This window comes from Petromyzon marinus, chromosome 3, assembly GCF_048934315.1.
Source record: "Petromyzon marinus isolate PM22_M1 ecotype Great Lakes invasive population chromosome 3, UKy_Petmar_22M1.pri1.0, whole genome shotgun sequence".
Classification (NCBI taxonomy): Eukaryota; Metazoa; Chordata; class Hyperoartia; order Petromyzontiformes; family Petromyzontidae; genus Petromyzon; species Petromyzon marinus.
In genome coordinates this window covers 24,627,594-24,641,201 of record NC_133669.1, presented here as the reverse complement: position 1 = coordinate 24,641,201, position 13,608 = coordinate 24,627,594, and the positions used below count along the sequence as shown (strand labels likewise).

The following is a 13,608-nucleotide window of genomic DNA, read 5'->3' as shown; positions in this document are numbered from 1 at the left end:
CATTCTTAACCAAATTATTTTGGTGATACTCTTTGGTTCTTTCGGTAAAGTTACTAAGGTATAAAATAAAAGAAATAACTATTTGGAGAAACTTCATCAGCAGGGGTGCACAAGCACAAACAACGACAAGAAGTCAACACATTCCTCAATAACCCTACACAAAAATAAAAAGTATGCACGTCAATACCCCGATTTACATCTCTCTCGTTTACATCGTTTCGCAAATACGCCGTCAATTTATTATCACCACGAACTCAACCCCACACTCACCACGTCGCTGCCAGCATCATCATCATCATCCGTCCTCTCTCGTTACACCCTTCACCACGTCGCTGACAGCATCATCATCATCATCCGTCCTCTCTCGTTACACCCTTCACCACGGCCGCCTTACCCTGTGCATCGCTTTCATTGACGTCGTTTCGATATTAGTCGTGGCACCTTTCACGAGCGCATCCCCGACGCAAACCGGGGTGTTACTGTTCAGTAACAGGTGATGTTTTTGGACAGTGCCTCTCTTTTTTTTTTGCATAGCACAAAGGGAGGCGATTTGGCCGAGTGGTCAGTGCACCGAGCAAGTCTCGTTCAGACTTTGCTCCCGCCGGCGTTAACCGCGGCCACGCGAATAGAAACTCAAACCCACTCTTTCGATAGCCGTCAACGCGTGCACCCTTTACGTTACCACGGGACACCTTGGCCGAGCCTCGAGACGAGTCATCAGGAGGCTCTTTGCTCGGCCTTCGCGGAGGCGTTGCGCGCGCCAGGGATGTCCACGCGGTGTTGTCCTCGACACGACCTCCGAGGCGTCGCGTCACAGACTTCCCTCTCTCCGCCGCAGATGAAATCCATTTCAAGTTGTGAATACGAACATCTAACATCTTGCCGAGAGTATTGCTCCTGAGCTGAGTCGCCTAGACTCTGCAGACTGCATAACAAGAGACAGCCTGCATCGCACCAAAATTGCACATCATTAATATTAAAATATTGTGCTGAGCTTGCAGGGAAAATAATGATCGTGCGTGTCAGTCATCCCAGTCATCACAATCATCTCACCTGGGTCTGTGCCGTGACCCTGCTGGAAGCAGCCAGCATTCCAAACTTCACGTGGTCTCAAAATGCACCTAGCCTGGCATAAGCATTGTGGTAACGTCACCGCCACGAATTGGCGATTGGTGGCTGTTGTGATTGTTGTTGTTAAATACGTGTTCACATTCTCAAAAAAATTAAGATACGCTTGGTGCGTTTCTTCTGAAGACAGAAAACATTCCTGGCCAGTTATTTCACAATATGCCCAGTCTCACATCGTTTCGTATCGCGAACACGTCCTCTCTCTGAGCGATCTCTTGTGTTTACGTAAGAGTTGAATGTATTGCTATTTATCCCCGTTTAATTTATTAACTTCGCTTTAAAGTGACCATTGACATCTGTTTCATGAAGGTTATCCTCCTGCTGCACTTGCATTTCAAAAGTAGCGCTCGTCATTGTCAACGCAATCGCATCGCCATCCTTCCTTCTGCTTCACAATCCCCAACCGCCTCTCACCAGCCAAACCCCCCCGACACAACCACCTCACTCCACCACCTCACTCCACCACCTCACTCCACCACCTCACTCCACCACCTCACTCCACCACCTCACTCCACCACCTCACTCCACCCTGCTCACCTGGCCTCATCAACGCACCCGACGTGCGTTCCCGATTTTTTTTTTTAAAAAACGCTGTCAGGCCCACAGACGGACAGCGGGCATTTTATTTTTCGGCGGTGGTGGCGGCGGAGACGCGCTCCGATTGCTTCGCTCCGCTCGCGACGGCGACATCGGGTGAGGTGGGTGGATGGGTGGGTGGGTGAAGTGGGTGAGTGAGGTGGGTGAAGTGGGTGGGTGGATGGGTGGGTGGGGTGGGTGGGTAGGTGGGTGACTGGGTGGGTGAAGTGGGTGGATGGGTGTGTGAAGTGGGTGGGTGGGTGAGGTGGGTGGATGGGTGGGTGGGTAGGTGGATGGATGGGTGGGTGAAGTGGGTGGGTGACTGGGTGGGTGGGTGAAGTGGGTGGATGGGTGACTGGGTGGGTGGGTGAAGTGGGTGGGTGAGTGGGTGGGTGGATGGATGGATGGGTGAGGTGGGTGGGTGAAGTGGGTGGATGGGTGGGTGAAGTGGGTGGATGGATGGGTGGGTGAAGTGGGTGGGTGGGTGAAGTGGGTGGGTGAAGTGGCTGGGTGACTGGGTGGGTGAAGTGGGTGGATGGCTGGGTGGGGGATGGCTGCTCAGCGAACCCGCGTGGCTGGCGTGATGCGAGGTGCTGCCCAGAGACGAACGTCGCCAGCGCGACCTGAACCACGCGTGGCAGATCGACCTCCGCCGCCGCCGCCGCCACGGCCCTGTCGCCACGCTAACACTTTAGCAAATTAAAACATCGACGCGCCTCACTTTTTTTGCCCGTGCTGTCAGCCCATCGTTCGCCTCTGTTGTTGTTTTTCGTTGTCAACGCGGATGTAATGCCACCCCTCTCTCTCTCTCTCCTCTTGGCTTCTTGAATTCAAAGCCAGCTCCCATCACCTTCTTGAGCCCTCTCCGCAACCCTCCCCCCATCCACTGCTCCGCGTGATGGCAACACAACATCGAGTCATTAATTACACGGCCGCCAAGGCGCAGACATTGTGTCTGTGACAGAGTTTCGTGTTGGGCACAGATGCGATCCTTTTACCCATCGTGGGGATACTGGGCAATTAATCATCCGCAACCTGCCTGGCACGTGTAGGTAGGCCCTCGTCCAGCAGTGGATTGAGATGTACAGGGGAGGGGGGGTGGAGCAGCATGTCCACGTTGGTGTTGCCCATGATATGTTGTTCTTTTCTTAAATCTGCAGAATGAAGGTCTGCTCATCAGTAGCAGTCAATAGCCTCCAGTAGTGTGTTGAATCGATATTGCTACGTAGTGATTTGGCAAAAAAAAGATGATCACAGCATGTATTTATTGCAAGGAAGACATTTGACAAAGAAGCACACGTGGATCAGAGAGCAGAATGTGAAACGGACGTTTGTTAGCGACTGTTTAGTGAAGGGTGGTGGTGGGGGGGGGGGGGCAAAGTGGGGGGGGCAAAGGGGGGGGGGCAAAGGGGGGGGGGGGCTTCGTGCAGGAGGTGCAGGTTCGATCCCGACCCTGACGACGCCTGCTGTATCTTTGACGCCTGCTGTATCTTTGACGCCTGCTGCATCTTTGACGCCTGCTGCATCATTGACGCCTGCTGCATCTATGACGCCTGCTGCATCTTTGAAGTCTGCGTGTCTCTCGCCCCGCGGTCGCGTGGAATTTTTTTTCTCCGGGTCCTCCGGTTTTCCGATTCCACATTTAAGAGCAGGCACTGAGATGATTTATATTATCTTGTTGCTATAAATCTCCAAATGGTAATGCGCTTTGTTGAGCTATCATTTGTGGCCAGGTCTCTTTGCCTGGTATGATGGCGATGTCCTGCATGGCCGGCACTGCGCTTTAGAGCCTGGTGCCATCCAGCGCGATGACCCAGCGCACACACCGTGCCCCTCTAGGGCCGGTACTGCACACACAGCATGCTGACACCCGGCGATGTCACTGCACAGATATATCAAATTATTCTGATGATTCCGGATAGGACACGGCCGCCGATGACGATTGACGGCGAGGATTGCTTTATCGATGCGAGCGGAGCGCTCGGCCACGGGGCGGACGACGCCTCGGGACGCCGTCAGCGTGGCCTCGTTCCTCCGCTTGGCTCATCGGGGTTTCCTTCTGAGCGGCACCCGGGGAGTTTAGATTCCCGTGAGTGGTGAGGCGAGGCTGGCCGGCCGGTGGGGTGGGGCGGGGGGGAGTCCGAGGCGGCCGCGATTCAAGGCGATCGTTACATTTTTACGGCGCGGTAGATCAGCCGCCGCCGCCGCTGCCGCCGCCCCGCGCCACATCCCGCTGTCGTCGCCACCCGTGACGAGTGAGGAGCAAGGCGACGTTGAAAGCACTCCATCGTTTATTTTTCCAGGGAGTTTGATCGATTTGGTGTATATGTGTTCGTGTGCGTTTTTACGCGCGTTTATATGAATTTTCAGTTCAGTGTCCTCGCGGTGTGTATAGTTTATATATGTGTGTGTTTTAATTAAAATCCCAATCTTTTTATTTTTATTATTTCCCTTCTACGTGACTTTACCGAAAGAACCAAGAAGATGAATCCCAATTTTTGTTTAGACTGGAGGAGGAATCCGATGAGCTATGAAGCTCTTTTTCACAGATTTCCAGTTGGGGCGGGTCAGTTAAACACATGCTGAGCACAGGCAAAACATCGTCAAACTGCCAGCAACAAACAGTACTCTCAAAGTTGTAAAGGGTTAGAGTGTGATCCATTTTTTATTGGGCGAGGAATTATTGCAAAGTGGAGCAGTGCGAGGGAAGAAGCAGAGAGAGGAGTGGTGTGACATGAGTGGGTGAGTGTGTGAGAGGGTGAGTGTTGTTGTGACCTGTGGTGAGTGAGTGGGTGAGTGTGTTGTTGTGGTCTGTAGTGTGGTGAGTGAGTGGGTGAGTGTGTTGTTGTGACCTGTAGTGTGGTGAGTGAGTGGGTGAGTGTGTTGTTGTGACCTGTGGTGAGTGAGTGGGTGAGTGTGTTGTTGTGGCCTGTGGTGAGTGAGTGGGTGGGTGAGTGTGTTGTTGTTGTGACCTGTAGTGTGGTGAGTGAGTGGGCGAGTGTGTTGTTGTGGCCTGTAGTGTGGTGAGTGAGTGGGTGAGTGTGTTGTTGTTGTGACCTGAAGTGTGGTGAGTGAGTGGGTGAGTGTGTTGTTGTGGTCTCTAGTGTGGCGAGTGAGTGAGTGTGTTGTTGTGACCTGGAGTGTGGTGAGTGAGTGGGTGAGTGTATTGTTGTGACCTGTAGTGTGGTGAGTGAGTGGGTGAGTGTGTTGTTGTCACCTGTAGTGTGGTGAGTGAGTGGGTGAGTGTGTTGTTGTGGTCTGTAGTGTGGTGAGTGGGTGAGTGTGTTGTTGTTGTGACCTGTGGTGAGTGAGTGGGTGAGTATATTGTTGTTACCTGTGGTGAGTGAGTGGGTGAGTGTGTTGTTGTGGCCTGTGGTGAGTGAGTGGGTGGGTGAGTGTGTTGTTGTTGTGACCTGTAGTGTGGTGAGTGAGTGGGTGAGTGTGTTGTTGTGGTCTGTAGTGTGGTGAGGGAGTGGGTGAGTGTGTTGTTGTGGCCTGTGCTGAGTGAGTGGGTGAGTGTATTGTTGTGGCCTGTGGTGAGTGAGTGGGTGAGTGTGTTGTTGTTGTGACCTGGAGTGTGTTGGTTGAACTCAGTCTGATGGATGAGACGACACAGTGAGTGTCTGGTAGAGACGGAGTCCTCAACACGGCTGGAGGAATCAACGAGTGAAGTTCACGGGAACGATCACCGTGACATTGGTAGCGATAGAAGAGTGATAACGTGTATATGTACTTATCACAATCTTGCAGCACTGACCTGATGGGTAGCTTATGTTTAACCTCTTCCATTACTTCGCAGTGCGCCGCCGATATGAGTGTGTATATTTTGTAAAACGTGGAAGAAAGTTGTGGATTGATAAACTCGTTATTTAGATTCTTTTTTTTTTCTTTCAAAACTTTTCGCCCTCTCCATATCATCCCAAAATTCGCTTTGTATATGAGAGAACACCGTTTATATATATACACGTGCATATATCTACGTAAAATTACCAAATGTCGAGCTGGAATGTGTGTGGCGTAATATAAAGTTTTCCGACTAAAAAAATTATAATGCACGCACCATCTCTCAGTTTTGTGCGGACGTTTTTACGGTGGCAATCGGTAAACATATGCCTGCTGCTGTAATTACACGAGTGATTTACGAAACAGTCTCGCATTAAGTGAGGAATTTGGCATGATATACTCGCTCGCTAACATGACACACTTTGAAACTGTGATTTGGGACGTTGTTAATTTAGCCTCTGATAGTCTAAACACTGAAGTGGGATTAAGAAGCAGAAGATAGTTCGGTAATTACCTCCGCCGAATGGGATTGTAAATTTAACTGAAAAAAAATAATCCCAGCCAAAGTTGTATTATTATTATTTTTTTAGCTGACAGTCATTGGGCACAGTGAGTGTTTTGATGGTCTGGCGATGATTGAAAAAGTTTCCTTCGAGTGAAAACGTGGGAGAAGGTACGCAACTCAGGGCCCGATCAAAGCGAACATCGCTCATCGCACGAAATATGAATGCCGCCGCACGGCCGATTAATCTCGATCACGTCGTCGTCTCTGACTCGACGGAGCTGTGCAGGCGCGACGATGAATTGACAAACACGCTGCAAATATCAACGGAGCCATGATTGCCGCCGCTGCGGAGAGAGCGGAGACATCACATCGTGCGCCCCCCAAAACACCATTGCGAAAAGAAAAAACAACGGATCGGATGTCTGCATGATTGATAATTTTTCAATACACGTGGGGGTCACGCTCGGCAGTCATTTTGCAAATAAAAAGATTCGGGGAGCCGTGACTGACAGTTCAGCGCATGTATATATTTTTATACTCATATAACTGAAACGTCAGATGAAATAAGAAAGGGCGGCCGCTGATCTGTTCACGCACTGCAGCGTTGTAAATCACACAAAAATCGCGAGCGCGCCGGACGGATGTAATTCAAGGCGCGTGATTGAAGACGCTACAAAGCGGCGCTCGATCCATTACGCTGGCAAATGTCGTAAAAAAAAAGCGAGCCTACGCCAGCGCGTGAATAGGAACGTTGAAAAAAGCGGAGATAGTTTTGTCAGCGGAAGCAACAACAACAACGACGACGAAAAGCTGCCGCGTTGGAGTCTTACGGTGGGCTCGATCGGAACGAGTCCACACGGAGCCGCTTCGACGCGGGCGGCGCACCGTCCCCACGCCACTCGGGGTTGCTGGGCCGCGCGGCGGAAGATTCATCGGAATCTTTACTCGGACCGGAGGAATCCGGTGGGCTGCGAGGCTCCTTTGTCGCCAGGTGTCCGGACGGGTTTGGAGCCCGGCGTCCGGGGAGCACCTCCACGCAGAGAGTTTTTTTTAATTGTAATGTAATTCATTTATTGCACGTCAGTTGAGGCCCGGTACAGAGCACAGACCGCGACGCGGTGGGGGGTGGTGGGATACAAAACCTCCACGGACCTCAGTCCTGAACACCGTGCACCTGGGTTGCTGCTGCCCCACCGGGAGCAAGGTGCGTGTGTATTTTTACATATGGGGGGGAAGTTGAGGTTGGAGAACTTGCAACAAGAAAGTAGAGGGAGCAGGGTGGGGCGAGGGCAAGGGAGGAGCACTTTGGAAGGAATAACTTACGCAGCGCGCCTTGGTGCACCTATCGACCCATCATAGCCCCTGAGATTGGCGATTGACTCCCGTCCATCTCCGGGCAGGACGCCAGGACACCACTCCTGGCTCCTGCCTGCCACGCGGCGAGTTTCAGTAAAACGCGAGCACCGCGTGGCGGTTTGTCGGCGCCGATTTCAAATCGATATCACGGCTTTCACGTTGGAGCTCGCGGTGCGTTGGATCCAAAGGTGGTTGCCACGAGACGCAGCCGCAGCTGCGTCGGGAGCCCCGTTCGCAAGTTGAATTGAGGTCGACGCGTTTCACTATCGCCTGATCGGAGTTTGATGCGTGCACGTAGTTTATTTTACTTTATGTTGCGGAGGTGAGACCGGCGCCCGTACCAGAACGATTGTAATCTGTGTGAGCCACCAGGACGGCTCTTGCTGCCAGTTAGTTTTCCCACCGGCGTTTGCGAATTTAAAACCTTCGTTGAAAGTGTAGCGCCATGCCGTGCAATGATAAATGACACCAGGAGTGCATATTATGCAATTACGTATTCAGCACTATGCGCCGCATACTTTTTACTCAGCGGCATTAGTGGCTGTGTGTGTGTGTGTACATATATATACGATTCAATTGGATGCATCAAGTATAGCCGTGAACCTTTCTCGTGAACTGGTTATAGCTGAAAGCCACCAACGTCGGGAGTGCAAATGTTTAATTTGCACCATTCCTGCGGCAGAAAGATTGAACAATTAGACGTAACTCCTTGGGGAATGGTGGTCGTTTCATATCACAGTGCTATTTCTCGTATTGAGAAATAACCTAAATTCTTTACAAATAAAACAAAAAAACACTTTTTTTTTAGAAGCAGGTGAGAACATGGCATTTCAGGCTGTAAGCCTATGGCTAGGAGGGTGGCAATACATGGCAGCATGACAATAGTTGTGGTCCAAACATAGATTTGGTCCACTCGCAGTATTGAGTCTGTGCGGGGCTGTTGGTGTTATCTCCTCGCGTGCGCGATGGGCTTTCTACGGGTTCCTCCCACGTGCCAATCATGGAACCGATCAACTATTGTAATGCAGGACCCTCCTGGAAACCGCCTTGGTGCTCAATGAGACTTTATTGGGTAAATCATTGACATCATTATCATTGTCACATACAGTACTTCCACAATGTGTATGTACACGGAGTTTCGGATTTTGAAGTATGTGCCAAAAAGGGGAATTCTTATCTTTCAAAGTGGTCATGCATTAAGCCAATTTGCACATGAAGTCCGAACTGTGATCTGGAGGCCTCAAATGAACCCTGATGTTGGTTTGGTGGCAACGTTTTATCTTCATCCTTTTTATATTTCTCAGTCCCAAAACTTATCGGCTGCCACTCAAACATTTGTGCAATTTTCTTCATTTCATTTCAACTGTAACCAAATATTCGGAGATTATTGGTGGAGCTTAACGCCACTAATGCCAGTGAAGGCTATCAGAGGTAAAAGCGTGAAGGAAATGTTTGCACTCTTAAGAGTTTGGGAAATTGGTTAATACAAAATGTCAAAGTCAAGCTCTTTCCGGCTTATAGAAGAGCCTTAACTTCATAGCATGCACTAGGGGTATAGCGATGCCATTGCTCCAAAGATTTATATTGATTCGTGGTTACGATACATGCACTGAATAATATGTGCAAGAATTGATGTATTTAAATTCCTAATATGTCGGAGAGCAAAGTGTAAGTTAAGATGAACAGGAGCAAAAAAAAACACACAACAGTAATGTACAGAAAGTTTGCCGTACAAAATAAAATAACAAATGAAGGGAGGCCTCTTGAAAACTCGGAAAAAGATGTGCACCCAGGGCAGTCATTGAAGGTGCATTTGGATCAAAACGATTAAATAAAGGAGACAGGAGCAGGGTGGAAGGAGGAGGATGAGTCTGAAGAAAGGTTTCAATAATTTCGCACTGCCAAGTCTGACCGTGGATCATGGCCACCGGCAAAGGAGATGGAATGCAATCTGAAACGTGCACAAAGGTGCACGCAGCGGCCCATGCTTGCAATTCGACTGAGAGTCAAAGAACAGATGCGCACGGATCACAGGGAACAAACACAAATCGTGGAGACGTCGTATTGGCCGTTAAATGGGCTTGGGCATGACACTTCGCTGGCGATGGTGGAGAGCATAGATGTCCGGGCGTAGTGCAGTACAACAGTGGCGTTTGCTGCACTGGCCCGCGGTCGACACCGTAGCACCGCAGTCGCAGCAGCAGCAGCAGCCTACAGCACCCACTTCACGACGTGGTGGTCGCCCATCCGAGCACTCTCCAGGCTCAGCCCAGCTGAGCCCAGCTGAACCCAGCTGAGCCTCCGAGTTGTGATGCACTCGTGTGCACTCCGGGTGACTTCGTCGTCAGGCCAATTAGCTCTCGCGCAGGCTTGTCAATAAAGTACTCGGAGGAACGAACGAACGGACGAACGGACGAAAAGAGGACGGCGACTCTCCGTCACTGCCCTGCGTTCCCTTGTGCACAGCGTCGTCCCTCCCCCCTCCATCACAACTCCACAGTCTACGCTTGTCACCGTGGCCCGGCTGACGACGACGACGATGACTTCGAGCGCCTCTGTGCGTGGCTCCTCCGTTCCCGGCGCCGAGCGCAGAGGCCGGATCGTGGCTCCCGGCTTTTGTCCGCGATGAGTGCCCTCGCTGACGGCACACCGGATACACGGCGATCTTGATTTGGAACGTAACTACCCTCTGAAAGAAAAAAAAACACACACAATAAAACAGGCGATATTTCTGGCAATGGCCCTTCACCGGTAAATACGTAACGTTGGGCGGACGTTGTTGGCACGTGGTTTGAACCGTTGGACCAATGTTAGAGCGACGTTCGCCCAACGTTCCATGTTTACTGGGTCTTTATAGCGTGAAGAAGGCCCCTTGTATCCTTTTCCCTTTAAGTCCGCAGTGTTATTATTGACAAACGTGCTGCGTTTGTGTTGTCGATGTTGTGCATTACGCTTAGGCACCACTGCCAATGCAGCAGCATCGCCAAATAGCGTGTTTGCCTTTTTGACAGAGTCTCATAACGCCGGGTCTTACGGCTTAAAAGGGTGTCAGGTTTTTCGCAACATAGGCGCGGCACAGTTTTTTTTCCGAAGACAGATCGCGGAGACGAAGCTAATTTTCTGCGCTCGCATGCTCAATAGTGCAAAAAAAAAAACAAATGTTTTCAATTTGCACGGGGGCGGTCAAACGCGCCATCGTTAACCATCCGTCACGGTGACGCGGCGCGCGCCGGCGTCCACGCCGTCGCCACGGCTGGGACGCGAGCGGCGTCCAAGCCGCCACACCGATGGCGAATTCGCCGGTGAGCCCCCAGACCGCACCCCCCCCACCCCCACCACCACCGCCCACCGCCCGCCCACCCAGCCCGCCAAGACGCCTTGCAAACTTTTTAGAGAAATGGATTTTTTTTTTTAACAAGCGACCGGCGTTATAACAGAAAAAAAATACTTTTTTCATTTTCGCAGCCACGCGTGGCACTCCGTTTATATTAATAACGGCGGTAGCTTAGCCGCGATGTCTGCACTTCCCCGTCCGAACCGTTGGCCATCCATCTCGTTTAGAATCTCCCACTCAAGCAGAGCCCCCCCCCCCAACCACCGGCCTGGGGAGGAGCGACCGTCGTAAATTACACTCAGAGGGCCTCGTGGCCCGGGCGGTGCTCGTGTGATGAAGCAGTCGAGAATGGCTAATCACCCGGGTCGATGACGTCACGCAGAGGCACACCAGCGCATGCCTGGAATATCTAGCGTGGCGGAAAGAGAATGATGTCCCTGTGTGTGCGCGTGTGTTTGCAGAGATGGGTATAAAATGTAAATAAAAGACGATCCCGAATGGCCAGGTGGCTCAGCGCTAGAGCAGGCGGCTCACCAGTTGGTTGTTAACTCGGCCCATCATCCCTCTGGGGTTTATAAAATAGGTACCACTTCGTGGTTGTCTTATGGATGAACTTGCCTCCGCCATAGGAATGTGCTACGACCGCCACTGGCTCTGGGCTGTTAACGGGAAATATTGTTCAAGACATCGCCGATTTTATGGAGCAACTGTGAGTATAAATATTGTAGAGTGGAAAGTCTTGGCCGGCAGAGTTGTTCCAATTAGGGCCATTGATGGAAGAATGATTTTTCTACAGCAGGTATTCATTTAGCGCCGGGGCACTCGTGTGATCCATGGTCCGTGTGTGCATGCACACATTTGTTTTGTGGAAGGACATTACCAAGCTGATCGCCAGCCACCCGGTAAATTGAAATAAAATCACGGTCGGGTGTTTACAGTCAAAAATCTGTCCCCTGCAAACACACAAAAAACCTGCCTCTATCTGTTGGCCATTTTAACCGGGCTCGCCACTCAGAAAGAGCTGTATAACGCTCAACGAGCAGTAACAGCTGATGCCACTTCTCTCGTTATCAAGGTGGGAGCAAAGAGAGTTGACGCAGCCTGTCTGGTCTCTGGCACACAGCACAAAACGATCCCACATTGGCCTTTGTCGGACTGTTGGAGCAAGTGCAGGCACCGTACACAAGGAGGAAGTGTTGTGGCCAGTGGGCACCGTGCCTGGTCCCTTTTTTCTTTCCCGTGTTGAAGTTTACTGGGGAGATCCTGGAGCGGTTCAGATATCACTCGGCAGTGATGCTTCGCGGTGGCTGGGAATCAACACTCAGATGAGCAGGTTTGCAGGGCTGTTTGCGGACTACTGTGCCAACACTCATCAGAATGGCGATCACTTTGTCCTCTCAAAATTGAATGCACGCACACCGCGCACACACGCACGCCAGTGTGCGCACACACACATGCCAGTGTGCGCACACACACACTGCACACACACGCACGGCAGTGTGTGCGCACACACACACTGCGCTTGTACACCAAGGAGATGATTTCCTGAGTGAGCAAACAACAATAAAAAAACCTTTGTTGAGCTAGGTGACAGTCCCCCGACACACGTTTTCAAGAGACGCCTGAGAAGAATTAAATGAAGTGAAATAACGAGCGCGGGCAAAGAAAACAGCAAAATAAAGCGTGCAATTTTGCGCTGGGAATTTAAAATAAAATTGGCCTTGATCAAGGGCCAAGGTACAAGGCAAATAATGAAATGTGCACAAACTGGAAATGTGCACAAAACTGGAAAACAGATGGGAATTTATGTGACTGGGGAATAAAAATAAAAGATGTTTTAAATGACGGTTTAAAAGTTACAATTACAGATCAGAAATAGCTTGACGTTCCACATTGCTCCACACAAAGATAAATTGTTCATAAATGTGCCGTGTAAACGATGTTCATGGCTCTGCCTTATTTATTCTAAAGTAAAATAGTATGCTCTTTGTACGCACACAGAATCCATAGACAGCCTAATAAATCTGGGGCGCCTGAGTTCGATTACCGGCCACTGCTCACATCACCAGCGAGCGATATCTGATCCAGCCCTGGGCCTCCTCTCGGTCGGCACGGTCTTACATGAGAACCTGGTGCAGCGTTTAATAACAACAAAACATCATCGCACTGGCCGTGGTGCTGACCACACCACCCCCTCTTGCACCGCGTCGGCCTTCATCGGGACTCAATAAAATCAATTCCCGATACACGTGTACGAAGCGATGGCAGCATTTCCGATGTGTGTTGTGTGTGTTGCGTGTGGTACGTTAACGAGTTCACGTGTCACGTGCCACTGGAGGAACTGCCGTGCACCGCGTTGTAAAAATGATGATCGTAATCGGCTCTTGAATGGAATCTCATTACAGGCTGTATGTACCAACTTATCATAACACTTTAGAATGGACTATGTGCTCGCAGGTGCTAAATAGATTATTACAATGAGGATAGCAAGAGGGAGCAGCGGTGGTTTGGGGAGGCCTTCATTCAGCAGTGGGTCGACCATGGCTGATGATGATTTGCTGACTGAAAATTGAGCACAATGAATGTCAATAATTATTATTATCACAACATCGATTTCTTACCATACCTTGAACGTCAATAACTCCCTAACTGAAATATCATCATCAGCCATTGGTGCCGATCCACCCCTCGACTGCCTTCCAGTTTGTCTCTGGTTCCTCGGCAATTGCGAGATGCAGTTTGTCCGAACGACGCTATACGAAACTAAACGGCATTATTATTATTATGAAGATATATCTAAACGGAGGCCCCCAAATCCCCGGGACTAACAGTGTAGCGGCAGGGTGGCAGAAGGCGAGGGAGCTTGCAGTATACAAGCAGGGAGCGGCAGACGCGGTGGCAAGATACATCCACATCACGGACGCGC

General features: G+C 50.6%; 1 protein-coding gene across 7 annotated transcripts in view; it reads left to right on the top strand.

Annotated features, from left to right (window-relative positions):
• The window catches only part of LOC116957737 (sodium/potassium-transporting ATPase subunit beta-1-interacting protein 3-like), a 175,723-nt gene that overhangs the window by 150,894 nt on the left and 11,221 nt on the right, over positions 1-13,608 (top strand). The window lies entirely within an intron of this gene.